The sequence below is a fragment of the Hyla sarda genome, chromosome 1, assembly GCF_029499605.1.
Source record: "Hyla sarda isolate aHylSar1 chromosome 1, aHylSar1.hap1, whole genome shotgun sequence".
In the NCBI taxonomy this organism is placed as follows: domain Eukaryota; kingdom Metazoa; phylum Chordata; class Amphibia; order Anura; family Hylidae; genus Hyla; species Hyla sarda.
In genome coordinates, this window is record NC_079189.1 from 605,043,192 (window position 1) to 605,064,148 (window position 20,957).

Genomic DNA, 20,957 nt, shown 5'->3' on the forward strand with positions numbered 1-20,957 from the left:
GGTAGAACTGTTCCAAAACAGTTTATTAGTAAATGAATTAAAGCTTCCATCTCTATGACCTATGTCTGTAAGAATCAGACTCCTCCATTGTACTTTTCCGCTCACTCGACTAGAGCAGTAACAGCATCATGGGCAGAGAAAGAGGAAGCTTCCCAAATTTATAAGGCCTCCACATGGTCTTCTTGCGATACCTTCGTAAGACATTACAGATGACAATTAAATCCCACTTCAGACATGTCTTTTGGTCGCAAAGTTTAGCAGGCTTTAGTCCCGCCCTAACTTAGCCCCTTAAGGACTCAGGGTTTTTCCGTTTTTGCATTTTCATTTTTTTCCTCATCACTTTCTAAAAATCATAACACTTTCACCAATTGTTCTTTGCAGGGACATTAGTCATTTTACCAAAATATCCACGGCGAAACGGCGAAAAAATTCATTGTGCGACAAAATTGAAGAAAAAAATGCCATTTTCTAACTTTTGGTGGCAGTGCATTTTTCGGTAAAAATTACACCTTATCTTTAATCTGTAGGTCCATACGGTTAAAATGATTCCCTACTTATTTAGGTTTGATTTTGTATTACTTCTAAAAAAAATTCATAACTACATGCAGGAAAATTTATAAGTTTAAAAATGTCATCTTCTGACGCCTGTCACTTTATTTTTCCGCCTACTGGACGGTATGAGGGCTCATTTTTAGCAGCGTGATCTGAAGTTTTTATCGGTACCATTTTTATATTGATTGGACTTTTTGATCGCCTTTTATTAATTTTTCATGATATAAAAAGTGACCAAAAATACGCTATTTTGGACTTTGGAATTTATTTGCGCGTACGCCATTGACCATACAGTTTAATTAACAATATATTTTTATAGTTCTGACATTTCCACACGCGGCGATACCACATATGTTTATTTTTATTCACACAGTTTTTTTTTCTAAATGGGAACCTTTTAGGGGGGGGGGTGTGATTCTTACTTTTATTAGGGAAGGGGTTAAATGATCTTTAACTTTTTTTTCACACTTTTTTTTTGCAGTGTTATAGCCCCCCATCCAGTGGCTATTAAACTGCACACACTGATCTGCTACACGGATCATTGCCATGCAAGATCGGTGTTATCGGCGGTCAATTGCTCAAGCCTGGGTTTCAGGCTTTGAGCAATCAATCGTCGATCGGACGTGACAGAGGCAGGTAAGGGGACCTCCGCTCGCGTTCTAGCTGATCGGGACATCACGATTTTACTGTGATGGTCCCGATCAGCCCGACTGAGCTGTTGGGAAGCTTTCACTTTCATTTTAGACGCAGCCATTGACTTTGAACGCTGTGTCTAAAGGGTTAATAGAGTGCGGCACAACGGTCTGTGCCGCACGCTATTAGCCCAGGATGCCGGCTTTCATTAGCCACCGGGACCTATCCGGTGCGTTATATACCGGGACCAGGGCGTACAGGTACGCCCTGCGTACTTAAGAGGTTAAAGGGGTATTCTGGCCCTATGCATCTTATCCCCTATCCAAAATATAGGGGATAAGATGTCTGAATGCAGGGGTCCCACCACTGGGACCTCCCCGATCTTGGTGCAGCCCCTGGCATTGTGTGCTGGGCACTGTATCCGAGACGTGACGGCCACGCCCACTCCATTCATGCAATAAATTATTCATGTTATGGCTCCCTGTCGGAGTACGTTCCTATGAACTGAGGTGTGGAGAGGTGCGTCCTATTTTTATATCCTCAGGTTTCCTCTCCAGGGGAGCTGTCATAAGCCACTGCAAAACAGATTATCTGTAAGTAATCCACCTTTCCTGCACATATTATATAATAAGTTGAGGAATGCTTTGGGCTCACTACGTGGTGCTTGGAGCAATCCATAGGCTGGGGAGATCCACTAGGCTCTGACTGACAGCACTTACCCCTTATCTTCATGGTGTACTACTAGGTTCATGCTTCTCCTGGTGACCACCCCATCCTCCACCCTTCCCTGATTTATCCCCTTTAATCTGAGTTCACCTTTTTTTTATGTATATTTTTTTTTTTTTTTTTTATAGGAATGGAATAAATTGGAAAAAAATTAAAATACCAAATGTCAGATTTGTGGTTATTTTGGTCCCATCACATCCCACAAAAAATTTAATATGTGAATTAAAAAAATCTGTTGTATGGATCAAAATAGTTTTTTTTTCTTTGAAAAAATGTTTAACATTTTTTTAACGTAGTAACAAAAAAACAAAACAAAAAAAAAATATTATATATATATATATATATATATATATATATATATATATATATATATAGGGGAATATGCAAAGCAGCTCATTACACAACCTTTTCAGGTAGTGTTCCCTGGTATCAGCTTAGCTCCTGTTAAGGAATATAAAAAGCTGAATGGGATATATGCCAAGCCAGACTATATCCCGTTCATCTTTTTATATTCCTTAACAGGAGCTAAGCTGATACCAGGGAACACTACCTGAAAAGGTTGTGTAATGAGCTGCTTTGCATATTCCCCTACCCAGAATGCCTGCGGAGTGCTAAATGGCCTAACCTGAATCTCCGTTACACCTGAAGAGGTGTCCTCTCCCTGAGGAAAGTACTGACCCCCTATATATATATATATATATATATATATATACACACATACATACATACATATATATACAGTCCCAAAATAATGCAGCACTACTTATCTAGTCCAGCAAACAATGGTGGTGCCAGCGCCCAAAAAAAAGGACTCGATCAAAGTCCTCCATAGACAGAAACCAAAAACAGGCGCAGCACTCCAAAAAACAGTGTGATTTAATATCTCATGTCAGCATTACATGAGATATTGCTGACATGAGATATTAAATCACACTGTTTTTTGGAGTGCTGCGCCTGTTTTTGGTTTCTATATATATATACACACACACACACACATACATAGATACAAACTGTGTATTGCTGTAATCGTACTGACCTGAAGAACAGGAATAACATACCGTATTTATCGGGGTATACCACGCACCGGCCTATAACACGCACCCTCATTTTACCAAGGATATTTGGGTAAAAAAAGTTTTTTACCCAAATATCCATGATAAAATGAGGGTGCGTGTGTGCACGTGTATACCCCGATATACCCCCAGGAAAGGCAGGGGGAGAGAGGCCGTCGCTGCCCGCTTCTCTCCCCCTGCCTTTCCTGGGGTCTAGAGCGCTGCTGTCGGCCCTTTTCACCCCCTGGTTATCGGCGCCGCTGCCCGTTCTGTCCCCCTGACTATCGGTGCCGGCGCCGATAGCCAGGGGGAGAGAAGGGGCAGCGGCACCCATTGCCGGCGCCGCTGCCTCCCCCCATCCCCGGTGGCATAATTACCTGAGTCGGGTCCGCGCTGCTCCAGGCCTCAATCGTGCGTCCCCAGCGTCGTTGCTATGCACGGCGCGGCGCTCTGACATCATGCGCCGCGCCGTTCAGCGCATAGCAACGACGCCGGGGACGCACGACGGAGGCCTGGAGCAGTGTGGACCCGACTCAGGTAATTATGCCACCGGGGATGGGGGGAGGCAACGGGGCAGTGGCGCCGGCAATGGGTGCCGCTGCCCCTTCTCTCCCCCTGGCTGTCGGCGCCGCTTCTCTCTCCCTGGCTATCGGCGCCAGCACCGATAGTCAGGGGGACAGAACGGGCAGCGGCGCCGATAACCAGGGGGTGAAAAGGGCCGACAGCAGCGCTCTAGACCCAAGGAAAGGCAGGGGGAGAGAAGCGGGCAGCGACGGCCTCTCTCTCCCTGCCTTTCCTGGGGGTGTATCGGCGTATAACACGCACACAGACTTTAGGCTAAAAATTTTAGCCTAAAAAGTGCGTGTTATACGCCGATAAATACGGTAATTTTAACCCCCACGGTAAATGGCAAATAAGTGTCAGAAAAAAAGTAGATTTTTGGACTTACCGTAAAATCTCTCTCGGAGCTTCTATTGGGGGACACAGGACCATGGGTATATACTGCTTGCCGCTAGGAGGCTGACACTAGGCAAAAAAACTAAAGAAAGTTGGCTCCTCCTGGGAGGATATACCCGCCTCCTGACTCTAAGCAACTCAGTTTAGTCCCAAAGCAGATGGAAAACCGATCAAGAGAGAACAGTCGGAACACCGAAGTGGAAGTGACCGACAAATAGGTCCAAACCGCCCGGACCATGTTCAGCTTGTGAAGCTAACGCTCCCGAGGATGAAAAGGTGATGGGCAAAACGAAGGCAATGCGATCTCCTCGTTCAAGTGAAAAGAAGTCACAACCTTGGGCAGAAAAGAAGGCACCGGCCGAAGAATTACCTTGTCTTGGTGGATCACCAGGAAAGGGGAATGTCTCTTGCCAATTCCGACACCCGGCGAATGGACGTGATTGCAAAAAGGAAGGCCACCTTCCAAGTAAGGAAACGAAGGGAGACCTGACCCAGAGGCTCAAATGGAGCGCCCTGAAGGGCATCTAAAACAAGGTTAAGGTCCCAAGGCCCAGTAGGGGACGAGAACGGAGGGACCTTGTGAGCCACACCCTGCAAAGAAAAGTGTGAACATGAAGGTCGGATGCAAGAGGGTGTTGGAAAAGGACAGAATGTTCCAAAATCTGCCCCTTGATGGAACTGAGGGCATGGAGGCACAAAATGGGTCTGGTCACAGGCAGTTCTGAAGTAAAAAATATGCTGCAGATCCGTTACGTGTGACCCTACCCTAAAGAGGCTGAAGGGGGAGGGGAATGAGCAACTCTCTTACTCTTATGCTTACTCTTACCTGGTCTCTCCTCCTGCTGCTTCTCTGAATGACCCGAATCCAATGGCAGCTCAGCTGTTTTGTCCCTTTCCTGTCTGGGTGGAAGGACAGATAACCCGAGTGAAAGGGCCTGCCACATCGCCTTCCTGGCTGGGTAGCTGAAGGCAGTGCCGCAGCCATGCTTCACTCTCAGATCCTTCAGCACAGCTTATCAGCTCACTAAGCAATTCCTCTATTAGGGTGCATTCACACCACGTTTGTGCAATACAGTTCCTGTATCAAGTTTTTGATGAAAAACAGATTCCTCAAAACCTGACTAAACTGTATAAAAACGTGTGTACAAATTTCAACCTGTATACAGTTAAAAACGTATACGGTTTGAAAAATGATGTCCGGTTGCATCCGTTTTGTAAGAAAAAAACGTATACGTTTTTAACTTTTCACTCAATTTTGAATAAAGTTCCACTTGTTTGATTTAAATTCCAAGCAAAAAAACTGTGCAAAGTCAAAAACCGTATGGTGAAAACCGGATGGAATACGGTTCTGTACGGTTCCCATTGACTCCCAGGTTTAAAAAAAAAAAAAAAAAAGGGAAACTATTTAATACAGTTTTTCACCCGGACCAAAAAATGTGGTAGGCTACGGTTTTGGGTACGGGAGAAAAAAACTGACAAAACCGTACAGGATGCAGAATGGACACAACCGGATGCATCTTTTGGCATACGTTTTTCAATGGAGAGTCAATGCATACAGTGCAATACGGTTCCTTATGGTTTTCACATTGAAAACGTATATGGGAACTGTATTGCAAAAACGTGGTGTGAATGCACCCTTAGGCCGGACGGCAGGCAGGCAGGCCAGCTAGCAGATCATAGATAATGCCCATGGCAACAAGGTCCTGTGTCAGCAAGATGAAGTGAAGATCACAGAGAGGACGCACTGACAGAAGAAAACCGCATGAAGAGACCCTCACAGACAGAGATCACTCAGAACAAGATCTTGGCTTCCTCAGTCTCCACACCCTGCTGCCTGACTGACAGCAGAACCTCTCCTGAGGCACAATATATAGACCACTGGATTCCCGCTCTAACTGTTTATCCAATAAGCACACACCACTGGATCTTCTGCCCGGCAACAGAACCTCTGCCTGATGAATCTGCCCAGCAACACTAGGGTCAGACCACCTGTGAACAGAAAAAAGGAGGGGGAGAAGACTGGACCAAACCAATACATGTTAAAGACAACCATGCCCAAAATAAGGGAGGAGGGTCCAATTCCTTGTGTCCCCCCTATTATAAGGGGGCCCCTGTCATACACGCAGGTCATGTGAGGACTCATTTTGAAGGTATTGTGATGATTTATCAAAACCTATGCAAAGGAAAAGTTGCCCATAGCAACCAGATTGCTTCTTTCATTTTGCAGAGGCCTTGCTATGGGCAACTTTTCCTCTGGACATGTTTTGATTTTTGAATAGTTGTTAGATATGGTATTATTAGAGGGGCAGCCCCCTTGAGTCCTCCCATCTATAAACAAGATTACTCTGGTCCTTTTTGGCTGGAGATGGTGTTATATTGTGTAGTACAGCTGTGTCATTGACCCCCGACCATAACAATTCCCACCTATATAGCGGTTCTTAGACTTGGGGTCTCCACATACTTCTGGATCAAAAGAGAACAAATTCCTTAGAGATGATGATACTGAATTAAACCAATGCATTATAGACATTTCATCCATTATATGTGACACCGATCAGCTAAGAAGAAGGTCGGAGGGTCCATACCTGTCTCCGAGTCATCGGATCAGCGCTCTGAGAATACAGGCAGGATATATAAGCAGAGTGCAGATAACGCTCCGCAGCACCCACCCCCCTCCCCAGCTACACCGACACCCCCCATCTGTGCCCGACCGGCCGCCCATCCGTTAGCATCCCACCCCCTCCCCCCTGCGCTGTGTGCGCGGTGCGCCCGTCCGTCAGAAACCCCCCCCTTTCACCTGCACTGTGCGCCCGTCCGTCATCACACCCCCCCCCCTCACCTTCACCAGCACTGTGCCCAGCCTCCGCTCCCACGTCTGCGCCGCGCAGGAGGACATCAGTTACGTCACTCGCAGAGTGCCCGGTGAGAAGGAGCGCTGCGCTGGATGGGTGAGTGTGTGTGTCTTTCTCTCTGTCTGTCTCTATCTATGTTTGTGTGTGTGAGACTCTGTGTGTGTGTATGTGACTCTGTGTGTGTGTGACTGTGTGTGTTTGTGTGACTCTCTGAGTGTGTGTGTGACTCTGTGTGTGTGTTTGTGCGACTGTGTTTGTGTGACTGTGTGTGTGTGACTGTGTGACTCTGTGTGTGTCTGTGAGTGTGTGTCTCTCTGACTGTGTGTGTGTTTGTGTGTGTGTCTCTCTTTGTTGTATGTGTTTTTTTTGTGTGTGTGTGTGGGGGGGGGGGGGGGGCGGTTGAACCAGCAATCTATTGTGGGGAGACTTTGACCGATTGTGGGGAACCTGCAAGGAAACTACTAAAAAATGTGCGGAGTCTATGCTTCCTAATGTGGGGAGTCTATGCTACCTAATGTGGGGAATCTGTGCTACCAAATGTGGGGAGTCTATGCTACCTTATGTGGGGAGTCTATTCTACCTAACGTGGGGAATCTGTGCTACCAAATGTGGGGAGTCTATGCTACCTTATGTGGGGAATCTATGCTACCTAATGTGGGGAAACTGCTACCTAATGTGGGGAAATTGCTACTTAATGTGGGGAATCTGTGCTACCTAATGTGGGGAAATTGCTACCTAATGTGGGGTAACTGGTACCTACCTAATGTGGGGGAACTGGTACCAAATGTGGGGAATCTATGCTGCCTAATGTGGGGAAAAGATGCTACCTAATGTGGGGAAACTGCTACCTACCTAATGTGAGGGAACTGCTGCCTACCTAATGCTCCCCCCCCCTGGCAGTAGCACCCTCATCATCCACCAGCAACACCCCCCCCCCCCCAGCAGCACCACCATCAGCAGATCCTGATGGTGGATTATGGCGGTGCTCCTGCCAGGAGGACGATCCTGCCGATGGATGATGGGGGTGATACTGCCAGGGGGGGATGGCCAGTAGCACCCTCATCATCCTCCAGCAACACCCCCCCCCCAGTAGTAGCACCCCCATCATCCACTAGCAACACCACCAATACCCCCCTCCCGTGGTAATAGCATCAGCTAACGGATGTTGAGGGGTGTTACTGCGTTTGTGGTATTATATTCAGAGGGTGCACTGTATGGCAACGTTATATTCAGAGGGCGCAGTTTGTGGTAGTATAATATTCAGAGGGCGCAGTTTGTGGTAGTATAATATTCAGAGGGCACAGTTTGTGGTAGTATTATATTCAGAGGGCGCAGTTTGTGGTAGTATTATATTCAGAGGGCGCAGTTTGTGGTAGTATTATTAGAGATGAGCGAACTTACAGTAAATTCGATTCATCACGAACTTCTCGGCTCGGCAGTTGATGACTTTTCCTGCATAAATTAGTTCAGCCTTTAGGTGCTCCGGTGGGCTAAAAAAGGTGAATACATTCCTAGGAAGGAGTCTCCTAGGACTGTATCCACCTTTTCCAGCCCACGGGAGCACCTGAAAGCTGAACTAATTTATGCAGAAAAGACATCAACTGCCGAGCCGAGAAGTTTGTGACGAGTTGAATTTACTGTAGTTTGTTCATCTCTAAGTATTATATTCAGAGGGCGCAGTGGGTGGTAGTATTATATTCAGAGGGTACAGTATGTGGCGGTATTATATTCAGGGGTACAGTATGTGGCGGTATTATATTCAGGGGTACAGTATGTGGCAGATTTATATTCAGAGGGTACAGTATGTGGAAGATTTATATTCAGAGGGCGCAGTTTGTGGTAGTATTATATTCAGAGGGCGCAGTTTGTGGTAGTATTATATTCAGAGGGTACAGTATGTGGTAGTATTATATTCAGTGGGTACAGTGTGTGGCGGTATTATATTCAGGGGTACAGTATGTGTTGGTATTATATTCAGAATGTACAGTGTGTGGTAGTATTATATTCAGTGGGTATGGTATATGGAAGGTTCATAATCAAAGAGTATAGTGTATAGTAGTATTATATTTAGAGGATACAATGTCTGTCAGGTTTATAATAATACTTGTTTTCATATAGAGGATGAAAATGCGCTGACATAGTGAGGAGACGTCTGGGCGTCACATTCTGCAGAGAGAAGATTTAGCTGGACCAGGCGGTATGTACCATCTGAATTAGATAAGGGAAGACTATAGAGAAGATGTCACCTGTAGTCACTGATATCATTGTACATTCTCCTCTCTATAGAGAAGACGTCACCTGTAGTCACTGATATCATTGTGTATTCTCCTCACTATAGAGTAGACGTCACCTGTAATCACTGATATCATTGTTTATTCTCCTCACTATAGAGAAGACATCACCTGTAGTCACTGATATCATTGTACATTCTCCTCACTATAGAGAAGACGTCACCTGTAGTCACTGATATCATTGTTTATTCTCCTCACTATAGAGAAGACATCACCTGTAGTCACTGATATCATTGTGTATTCTCCTCACTATAGAGATGTCACCTGTAGTCACTGATATCATTGTGTATTCTCCTCACTATAGAAAAGACGTCACCTGTAATCACTGATATCATTCTGTATCCTCCTCACTATAGAGAAGACGTCACCTGTAGTCACTGATATCATTGTGTATTCTCCTCACTATAGAGATGTCACCTGTAGTCACTGATATCATTGTACATTCTCCTCTCTATGTCCTATCAGAGCTGTAGTCGCTTGTCAGTTCTACAGTTATGGTGAGAAACTACAACTCCCAGCATAACCTCACCACTGCTCAAAGGAGTACTCTACTGGAAAACATTTTTTTTTTATCAACTGGTGCTACAAAGTTAAACAGATTTGTAAATTACTTCTATTTAAAAATCTTAATCCTTCCAGTACTTATTAGCTGCTGTATAAGTGATTCACAGGAAGTTATTTTCTTTTTTAATTTATTTTCTGTCTGACCACAGTGCTCTGTGCTGACACCTCTGTCCATGTCAAGAACTGTCCATAGTAGGAGCAAATCCCCATAGCAAACCTATCCGGCTCTGTACAGTTCCTGACATGGACAGAGGTGTCAGCAAAGAGCACATCCTGTGGTTTCAGTGTGTGCAGCTGTCGGGTGTGGCTCCATTTGCTCTCCAGACTTCCAGGCAGAGAAGCAGGTTTTTACATCGGGCTTTCCCAGGAGCGTGGCAGGCTCCTTGGGAGGGCTTTCCTGCATGGAGCCTCGGGCTTCAACCTCTCATTCCCGGCTGGCGAGAGGGGGGAAGAAAGTGTCTACAGCCGGATTCAAGGTCGGGGTGAGACGTTCCAGCAGGGCCCGCAGAAATGTGGAGCCCACTCCCCTGACCGGATCAGAGGGACACAAGGCATCAGCAAAGACCAGCGTTCCTTCTGTTACCCCGGAACCCCAGCAATGGGGGGCACGGGGACCAAGGGAGTCATTGGCGACATATGGCTCAAGGATACAAGCAAAGATGGCGGAGTACGAAGAGCTGGGCAGGAAGCTGAGGAGTCTGAGAGAGGACCTGAGATTTGCCCGCTACCAGGCTGACCAGGGTCCTACAGGTAAGAGGCAGAAGTTCACTGCCCAGGTGCGGGCTCTGAAGATAGAGGTGGCGGAGGTGGAGGAGGCCAAAAGAAAAATCTCTGAGGGAGCAGGATTCCTAAAAGAAAAACTGGTTAATGAGGAGAGATTCAAGGAAAGGAAGTATGGTGCATGCTGCCCTCAGGAGAGCAGTGAGGAGGAGGAGGAAGGAGGGGAGGAAGATGGCGGAGAGTCGGCTGTGGGAAGTGAAATGGATGCCACCCCTAGTGTGTGTGAGCCCCAGCCCCCCCAAGATAGCTACCCTGAGCCCGCCCAGGTGGCGCTACCCTCCAGTGATGGGGAGACGGAGGAGAGCGGTGAGGAGGAGCTGGCCAGTGGGGGTTTGCTGCAAGCCATTATACAGCAGGAGTCCCCTACCCGTATGGAGGATTTTACCTTTGGTGAGGATCTCGGTAAAGATGATCTAGTAAAGAAAAGGAAGAAAAGGCAGAAGGTTCAGGAGACTGTGACTTATGTGTTTCGTCCTTTCCAGCAGTCCGGGCCAGCTGTAAAGTTGGTTCAGACTGCTGGGCCCCCCAAACTGCCAGTCCCCGTTTCTGTGGTGAAGCAGGGCCAGAAAGGGGGGTACAGCATGGCGTCCAAGACGGCAGAGGACGCTATAGAGCCAGCAAGTCCTATTGGGCTTAAGGTGAGCAGCCCTGGTGCTGCGGGAGCGCCCCAGGGTGGTGGGGGGCGTGTCCAGGCACCAGGGGCAAGCTATGCTACTGTTACGCCTAGCGCTCCGGGTCCCCGCTCCTCCCCGGAGCGCTCACGGCGTCTTTCTCCCTGCAGCTCCCCGGTCAGTCCCGCTGACCGGGAGCGCTGCACTGTCATGGCCGTTGGGGATGCGATTCGCACAGCGGGACGCGCCCGCTCGCGAATCGCATCCCAGGTCACTTACCCGTTCCCGTCCCCTGCTGTCATGTGCTGGCGCGCGCGGCTCCGCTCTCTAGGGCGCGCGCGCGCCAGCTCCCTGAGACTTAAAGGGCCAGTGCACCAATGATTGGTGCCTGGCCCAATTAGCTTAATTGGCTTCCACCTGGTCCCTGACTATATCTAACTTCCTCCCATGCACTCCCTTGCCGGATCTTGTTGCCCTTGTGCCTAGTGAAAGCGTTTTGTGTGTCTAAAGCCTGTGTACCAGAACTTCTGCTATCCACCCTGACTACGAACCTTGCCGCCTGCCCCCGACCTTCTGCTACGTCCGACCTTGCTTCTGTCTACTCCCTTGTACCTCGCCTATCATCAGCAGTCAGAGAGGTGAGCCGTTGCTAGTGGATACGACCTGGTCACTACCGCCGCAGCAAGACCATCCCGCTTTGCGGCGGGCTCTGGTGAAAACCAGTAGTGACTTAGAACCGGTCCACTAGCGCGGTCCTCGCCAATCCCTCTCTGGCACAGAGGATCCACTACCTGCCAGCCGGCATCGTGACAGCTACTGTTTGCTCTGGGAGCGGTTCCCCAGGTGTTGCTGGCACTGAGGGGCACTTCCCTGTGAGGGGGGGGAGTGTCCAGATAAGTGATATGTCTGTGTGCTTGGGGGGCGGTCCCCCGAGTGCCGTGGACATTACCGGCGCTGCAGGGCACTCCTCTGTGAGGGGGGGGGAGTGTCCGGGCATCGGGAGTGGAAAACGGTCGGTCTGTGTGTGCTGTGGGTGCTGCGGGGCACTCTCCTGTGAGGGGGGAGAGTGTCCAAGTGCCAGTGCCAGCCTCAGAGCCCGTGCAGTCGGGAAGACATGGTGATGGCGTTGTGGGAGGAGCTGGGGTGCGCTCGGAGGGGCAGCCCCAGGCTCAGGCAGTAACATCGCCCATAGAGGAGGAGCCATCCGAGTCGACCCCAGCAACAGCAAAGCCAGCAAAAAAGACTCTGTTAAAACCGGCAGTACTACAAGTCCCAGCCAGCCCAGGATATGTTAGGCACGACGCGAGTGTAGGGGGTGAGGATGATGGGTGTGGTAGTGTTGTGAATGAGAAGAGTGCATGTGGGAGTGTTAGTGGAGTGAATAATGGTGGGAGTAGTGGTGGTATGAATACAAAGTCTGGTATGGATGATGAGAATTGTGGTGTGAATGTTGGTGGGTGTAGTGGTGTGAATGGTGGTCCTGGGTCTGAGTCTGGGTCTGGTTCGGCTGCCCCCCCGGTAGTGACTGCTCCTAGGAGCTATGCTCATGTCGCTGCCGGGGGGTCCCCCTCTCCATCCGGCCCCGGGGGTCACTTGCAGCAGCGCCTCCTGGAGGCTCTACGTAGGGGCGACAGGTCAATCGAGGTAGAGGGAAGGGGTGAGGTCGACCTGTCTTTCTGGATAGAGAGGCACGGTTTGGGGGCATTCCGAGAGCAGAATGGGGAGGTGGTCTGGTCCTTCCCGACACCCGGGCAGGACAATAACCGTAGGAACGTGGTCCGTCTGATTTAGAGGGGCAAGGATGTGTGCCCGCCTCGCGCTAAAGTGGTTGAGCTCCTCCTCCAGATGGAATTCAGGGCGAGTGACATCTTTGCCCTGATTCACCCCTATGGTTCGTCCGAATTTGACGTCAGTTTTGTTCGACCAGAGGGTCTCGAACTCTTCTGGTCGAACTACGAAGTGGCGAAGAATGAGCCCGGCTGGCAGGATTTTGCTGTAAAGGCTATTTCCCGTCAGAACTCAGTCAAGAAAGTGACCGTTTTGACTCGTAACGAGTCACTCTCCTGCTATGACATCATGACCTGGCTGGGACGGTATGGGGATGTGACGGACATGCCCAAAAAAAATCTAGATGAGCACGGGATCTGGTCTGGGGCCTGGACGTTTTCCGTCAAACTCAAGCGTTCAGGTAGTACAGTTGCCCACATTCCGTCAGCTGCCTTCCTTGGACGTGACAGAATCCAGGTCTTTTACCAGGGGCAGCCTAAGGTCTGTCACAGGTGCGGTAGCCCCACCCATTTTAGTGCAGCCTGTACTGTACAGGTTTGTGCTTTGTGTGGTGGGGTGGGTCATCTGGCTGCATCCTGCAGACAGATCCGGTGCCACCTGTGTGGTGTCCTCGGGCACCCTTTCAGCCGTTGTCCAAGCGCCTTCGCCCGTGCTGGGGCCGCTCCGGCCAGGGAGAGCTGTGAAGTTGCCCCGGCTGGGGAGGGTACGAGCAGGGATGGGGGCATAACAGGGCTAGTGACGAGGAAAAAGGGCCCCGCCAAACTAAGGCGGGAGGAAAATCGTAGGAGGAGTAGGGAGCTGGAGAGTGCCCAGGTGACTGGGGTAGCTCCGGCCCCTGCTCCTGAAGCTGGCCCTGTAACCACTGAAGCCCTGGGGGAGAATGTGCTGGATGAGGAGATCAGGAGGCTGCGCAGAGAGGAAGGCAAAATGGCCGACCCTTCTGATTCCTCCCACTATGAAAGTGTGGATGAGGAGAGTGGGGAAAGGCCAAAAAAGAAAGACAAGGGCAAAAGGAAAGGGAGAAAGAAGAGGTCGGAGCCCTCTGTTAAGCCTTGTACTACGGACCAGGTCCAAAACGGAAGCCTGACTGCCCCCCCTCTGATTGACCTGTCAGACCGGTACCTCGTCCTCGATACCATCTCCACCCCCTCCTTGGAGGGGGAAGGTGAGGGCGGGGTGCCTAGTATGAGAGAGCCTCTGGGGGGAACTGGGCCCTGTCCTGCGGAGGCATCTTCCTCGGAGGGCAAGGCTAGACTGGGGCCGGATGGAGACGGGGACTACATGGACCAATCAGAATCTAAGAAAAGGTCCAAAAGTGGTCCTGCCCTTTCCTCTTCTTCAGGGGATGAGGGGGCGAAAAAGAAGGGGAAGCAGAAGTAAAGGTGTGGCCATCTAACTCAATCACCCATGATGGCGGCACTCACCCCACTGACGCTGGCATCTATTAATTGTGCCAGTATAAAGTCTGATACGGCTAGATTCGCAGCCTTCGATTTTCTTGGCCGTGTTGAAGCCGATATTTTCTTTTTACAGGAGACCAGGTTGTCAGATCTAGCCTCTCTGGTGAAAGCCAGAAGAGAGTGGAGGCGCGGGCCCTCCCACTGGTCTCTTGCGGCTGAGCCGTATAGTGGGGTGGCGGTCCTTTTTACCGCTCCGGTTGAATGCAGACGGGTTATTGAGTTAGAAATGGGGAGGTGCCTGATCTTAGATGTCCTCATGAAGGGACAAGAGCTCCGGCTCATAAACATCTATGCCCCACAAACTAAGCTGGGCCGTAAAAATCTTTTTATGAGGATTAAGCCCTTCCTTTTTACAAGCCGGCAGGTGATCTTTGGAGGGGACTTCAATAATGTCACGAGGTCCCAAGATAGGAGAGGCTCCAATGGTCCGCTGGATTGCAATAGTGTGGTCCTTAATAATATAGTTAGGGAAGCTCGCCTAGAGGACGCCCACATCCGGAGCCCCTCAGGCCACGCGGGTTTCACCTATCATCAAGGTAGTCGCAGGTCTAGGATAGATAGGTTTTATTTGAAGGAGGAAGCCGTCTCTTCCGCATTGTCCGTGGTTGAGGTGGAGTTCTCTGATCACTGTATGATTTTGTTTTCCTTGAATGTTTCAGAGACCCCCCGGATGGGTAAAGGTTATTGGAAGCTGAATTCGTCCCTCCTGGAGGAAGCAGAGATAAGACAGTCCTTTGAGGATTTTCTTCAGAGTCAGGTACCTTTACTGGGCCTTTGTAGTAGTAAGTCAGAGTGGTGGGAGATATTCAAGAAGCGGGTTGCGGGGTTCTTCCGCCAGCTCTCGAGCCTCAGGTCCCTGAACAGGTATCGCTTGTATCAGGGTCTGAGGAGGAAACTCGAGCTCCTTGTCTCGACTGGAGGTAGTCGGGAGGATATCTCCAGAGTGAAGTCCTTGCTGATGAGGTGTCAGTACGATAGGCACGCATCTTTGGTTTTTGAGAGGGATTTCGGGAAGTACCGCTCGCCCGACCCTTACAGGAACTGCAAGATGTCAGTGAGTAGTAAAGTAGTCTCAGGACTGGTTGATAGTACGGGATCCCTGAATCGGTCCAGATCAGGGATCCTGGAGGTCGTCAGATCTTTCTACTTGCACCTCTTGGGGAGGAAGGATCTAGATCGAGACAGGATGTCGGCTTTCCTGGCTGAAACCATTCCTGAGCCAGGGGTAGACCCCTCTCTTGATGTTTTGGCAGAAGATATCAGGGAAGAGGAAGTGAGACTGGCGATTGAGGGGCTCGCCCCCAAGAAGTCGCCAGGTCCGGATGGCTTAACATCCGAGTGGTATAAGACCTTTAAGGAGTCTTTAGCTCCCCTCTTGACCAAGGTATTCAATGAGTGTCTCTCCTCGGGCACTCTGCCGAAGTCAATGAGGAGGTCGGCCCTGATTCTTCTCTCAAAAGGTAAAGATCCCAGCCGTATTGAGAATTGGAGGCCCATAGCTCTTCTCAATATGGACAGGAAGCTTCTGGCCAAGATACTGTTTAATCGGCTGGTGAAGTTTGCACCCCGGCTCCTTTCGGGGGCTCAGCACTGCTCTGTTCCAGGCCGAAGCACCTTAAGTGCTGTCCTCAGTGTCAGGGAGGCAGTGGAGCGGAGTAGTGCGGGTCTCTGGAAGGGGTACTTACTGTCCTTGGATCAGGCCAAAGCATTTGATCGGGTGAACCACGAGTACCTCTGGTCCGTCCTCCTGAGGTATGGCTTACCGAGTACTTTCGTGAATTGGCTTAAAATCTTGTATGCCGGGGCAGAGAGTTTCCCACTGGTGAACGGGTGGTCTGGCCGCTCTTTTGAGGTGGGGTCCGGAGTCCGTCAGGGTTGTCCTTTGAGCCCGCTTTTATACGTGTTCGCGATTGATCCCTTCGTCCGGAGGGTGGATCGTGGGCCGTTGGCGGGAGTCGGGATGAGTCTGGTGGAGCTGGATGTCACCCAGAGAGTGGTGGCGTACGCTGATGATGTCACTATTTTCGTCTCCTCGAGGGAGGAGGTCGATGTGGTGATGTCAGAGGTGGAGCGCTACTCGGAGGCATCCGGGTCCAAGATCAACCGAGAAAAGTGTGAAAGTCTCTGGCTGGGAGGGGGGGATCCCACGTTTGATCTCCCGCACACCCTCCCAGGGCCCCAAGACTCAGCAAAAATTCTGGGCATCACATTCGGCCAGGATGATTATTCCACCAAAACTGGGACGGTAAGCTCCATGATGCCACTCAGAGGGTGAACCAGTGGAAGGGTTGGTCTATGACCCTCAGGGAAAGGGTGCACCTGATCAAATCATACCTGCTCCCCTTGTTTATCTATCTGGGCAGTGTATGTATCTTGCCAGATGCTTACTACACTAGGGTCTACAGCCTTTTTTTCCAACTGTTATGGGGGAACAGGTTGAACCTAGTCAAGAGGGAGGTTACGTACCGTACGAGGAGACTAGGGGGTTTATCTATGGTAAACCCTGTGGTGTTCTTAACCAACACCTTCTTGAAAGCTAACATCTCGAACCTCTGGAAAGAGAGGGCTTCTCCGTGGGTACTCTCCTGCAGGGAATGGTTTCGGCCTTTCTTCCAGGAATGGGAGAGAGGAGGGCAAGTGAAGGACCTCCGTACACCACATGGATATCTTCCGGCTTACGCTACCCCGACTCTGAAGGCGATACGTCGGTGGGGTCTGGGAGTGTGGGAGATCAGGACCCAGTCAAGGCAGTTCCTTGACAAACGGGTTCTGTTGACCCACTTCCAGAAGCCTCTGGCGCTCAGGGACTGCCCAGGTCGGGATCTGAGGGTGGGGTTGTATCTTTTAAACTTGAAAAGGATCCCCCAGAAGTTTTGGGACTTGGCCTGGCGCTGCTTTCAGGGGAAGCTAGGTGTAAGGGATAACCTGAAGTACAGGAACTCTGATGACCGGGGGTGTCCCCGAGAAGAGTGCGGGGACACGCTGGAAAGCATGGACCACTTCCTGCTTCATTGTCCCTTTAACGTAGGGGTCTACAACCGGGTGGGCGCTTCCATCGGCTGGAGTCAACTTGTCGGCCTTACCTATCCGGAGTGGGCTTATGGGGCATTCAGGACCCTCGGTGGCAGAGATCGGGGCACTTTATTTTTAGTTAGCTTAGTGGTTAAGTATCACACGTGGAATGCACGGTGTTTAGTGTCCACCCAGCAGAAAGTCCTCTCCGAGGTGGAGGTCTGTAGGAACATCACCGGTGACCTTGGGAAGATCAGGTCTTTGGAGTATGGCAGTCTTGGTACCAGTAGGGCTTCTCTCCTATGGAGAGGGTTTTCTTTTCATGTGCCCTAGGTACTAGACCTTTTTGGTAGAGTACCTTTATTTTGGTTAGGGACAGGCATACAGGGATAGAGATAGGGTGATAGTAGGGTCAGTTTTAATGAAGGGATAGAATTAGGGAGAATAGTAGGGGGAGTTAGGGAAAGAGTTAAAATTTCTTCAGTGTATCAGATCTGCCATCCTTCTCCTTGGTGGTGGGCTGTTGCATGTGCACCATAGCTTTTTGTTTTGTTTACAGCTGATATGGTATGAAGGGCTTACAGGCACTGAACTTGGGCCTAAATTGGGTTGTGGTCTTGTATATAAGGTTGTATTTAGTTGGTTGGTTGGAGTGCTAGGTGGGGAGGGGGTATTTGTGTTTATTTTTTTTTATTTTTATTTTTTTTTTAAAAATTTTTTCTCCTTAGGGGATCTGGCATGGACTGGACTTAAGAACTGTACGAACGGTTATGGACTGACCCATGTACAGGAGGGGTGGTGTGGGAGAGGGCACAGTTTTAGTGTAGGATTTATTTTAGGGTTTTTGTAGGTATTTTTGTGAGGCACATTTATTATATTTGTATGTTTACTGTGCTATGTATATTGTTTTATATTATTTATTTGTTGGTATATTGTGTTATGTATTTTGTTTTATATTGTTGCATTAGCCATAAGAAAAGGGCAGTCGGACCAGTTGTAGTTATGTATTATTATTATTATTATTATATGTAGGTGTTTTTGTCTGTGTATATATAACTTATTTAAAAAACGTATTTAAAAAAAAAAAAAAAAATTCTTTTTTTTTTTTTCCTTTTTTTTAATGAATTTATTATTATAATAATTTTTATTTTTATTTTTTTTTTTTTTTTTTTGATAAGCCAAGTTGTGCTGTTGTTATGTTCATTCTCAATATGTGTGTGTTTGTTAGTTTTGGAGATAATGCGTGTGTTATGTTTTCTGTTGCTTGATTTATTTATTTATTTTCCCAAGTATGGATGATTTTGAGTTATAGCCAGGTGGTGCTGAATTTTATGTTGGTTTATTAATTTCATTTAATTAGCCAAGTTGAGCTAATTTAATTGTTTAATTTTTTTTTTTTTTTTTTTTATTTATATATATATATATATATATATATTATTATTATTTTTTTTTTTATGTTATGTGTGTGAGTGTGAATTTCATAGTTTGCTTTGGTGTATACGTATAGTATAGTTGTAGTTTGGTATATTTTAGAATTTATTAAAGCTGGGCTGGCCGGTTAGGCAGGGTTTTATTTTATTTTACATTTCTGTTGTAGCTGGTTAAGCTTGTTTTGTGTTTTTGTTTTTTGGAATTGTTTTGTATTTTTATAATAAAAAAGAGTGTCAGCAAATAGCACTGTGGTCAGACTGGAAAGAACCACACAACTTCCTGTGGAGCATACACCAGTTTATAAGTACTGTAAGTATTAAGATTTTAAATAGAAGTAATTTAAAAATCTGTTTAACTTTCTGGCACCAGTTGATATAAAAGTAAATGTTTTCCAGTGGAGTACCCCTTTAAGTAATTCTGGGAGCTGTATATTTAAATGGTGAAAACTTTTTTAACACTTTCCTATTCTGTGGCAACTGGTATATCTGATTATTATACTGGAATTTCTCACAATGCGCTACAACAGTGGTGTCTGTCACAACAGGCTAAAAACTTACTGGGGGGAGGGGGTAGGTATGGGGGTGACACCATTTTCTACCGCACCGGGTGACACCAACCCTAGCAACGCCACTGCTCTGCTGCAGACATATATAACACACACATACACAGCTCTGCACCACGCACATCACACACACACAGCTCTGCTGCATACACATAACTTCAGCTCATCCAGCAGCGATCACAACCAGCACAGCAGAGTCCTGCATACACTGAGCAGATGAGCCTAGAGCAGCAGCCCCTGATCATGTGACTCCTCCTCCTCCATGTGACTGATCACATGACGGTGACATCATCGCAGGTCCTGTAACAACAAGGAAACCGCACGGGTGCTCTACAGATCTTCTGGTGGAGGTATGTGTGTGTGTATATATATCTATATATCTATATATATATATATATTATTTATTTTAATATGCAAAGCAGCTCCTCACTTCCCCTTCTCAGGTCGCATTCCCTGAAGCTTTAGCTCCAGTTCAATCTCACAAACTGATCGGGATTTTATGACAGAATTCTCCCCAGAAGGAAGAGGACTCATCTGCAGACATCACTGTTCGGGGTGATCGCCCCTCGTTACTACAGAGCAGAGTGTTCTGGTTTATCTGGTGAGAGGCCTGGAGACTATGTATATGTGTGTGGTTTGTTCCCCTCTTACTGGTTATTGTGGTTCTGGTTAGGGCTGGGCAGTATATACTGGTTCATACCGAATACCGAATTTTTTGGGCTGCACGATATGAATTTTCCCCCATACCGCAATACCGGTTGGGCCCCTCCCCCACGGGAATGTATTATCAGCCTAGCGCTGCGCTGTCCCCACATCGGGGAACTAATCCTATGTGACCCGCCAGCACTGTTCTGCTCTCCCCCCCCCAATTAATGATCAGCCCAGCGGGGCACTACTCATAGATGTCACCTTGAAGCATTGCCCTCCTCCTCTTTGTTGGGGGCCGCCGGCGATGGAACTCTATACTGTACGCCAGTGGTCTCCAACCTGCAGACCTCCAGATGTTGCAAAACTGTGACAGTGATAGGCTGAGCCGGCCAGAGCTCCTTACATGACAGTGGGCTCAGCCTATCACTGGCCGGGGGGGGTGGGGGGACATCGCTGCGGCCGGTGATAGGCTGACGGCTGTCCGACGTTCCAGTCCCCAGTGTGTGGCCGACGTAGGTGAGTTACAGTTTCTTTTCTTTATCTTTTGCAGCCCGGGCATAGGGATACAGCGTACAGCAGTGGTCTCCAACCTGCGGACCTCCAGCTGTTGCAAAACTACAACTCCCAGCATGCCCGGACAGCCGTTGGCTGTCCGGGCATGCTGGGAGTTGTGGTTTTGCAACAGCTGGAGGTCTGCAGGTTGGAGACCACTGGCGTACAGTATAGAGTTCCATCGCCGGCGGCCCCCAACAAAGAGGAGGAGGGCAGTGCTTGCGGGTGACATATGTGAGTAGTGCTTCGCTGGGCTGATCATTAATTGGGGGGGAGCAGAACAGTGCAGGCAGGTCACATGATGGGGGGGTGTTGCCGAACACCGCGCGCTGGTCACATGATTGGGGCAGGCAGCAGGGTGGGGGGGTTGAAAATACTGTTATATACCGTGGAACCGCTGTAGGTTAAAAAAAAATACCGTGATACACATATTTGGTCATACCGTCCAGCCCTAGTTCTGGTCTCCGTAGTTACTGGTTATTGTGG

At 48.7% G+C, this 20,957-nt stretch overlaps 1 protein-coding gene across 4 annotated transcripts in view; it reads left to right on the plus strand.

Moving 5' to 3' along the window:
• Nucleotides 1-5,894: 5,894 nt before the first annotated feature.
• Nucleotides 5,895-20,957, plus strand: part of LOC130296811 (zinc finger protein OZF-like) — a 60,215-nt gene continuing 45,152 nt past the window's right edge. Inside the window, exons 1-4 of one of the 4 annotated variants that reach the window (XM_056548790.1) lie at nt 5,895-6,070; nt 8,891-8,969; nt 19,569-19,621; nt 19,715-19,872. The gene's annotated coding sequence lies outside the window, so the exon portion shown is untranslated. Of the gene's footprint in view, nt 6,071-8,890; nt 8,970-19,196; nt 19,622-19,714; nt 19,873-20,957 lie in introns of those variants that run through there. The other 3 variants (XM_056548801.1, XM_056548817.1, XM_056548808.1) reach the window with 3 other exon arrangements.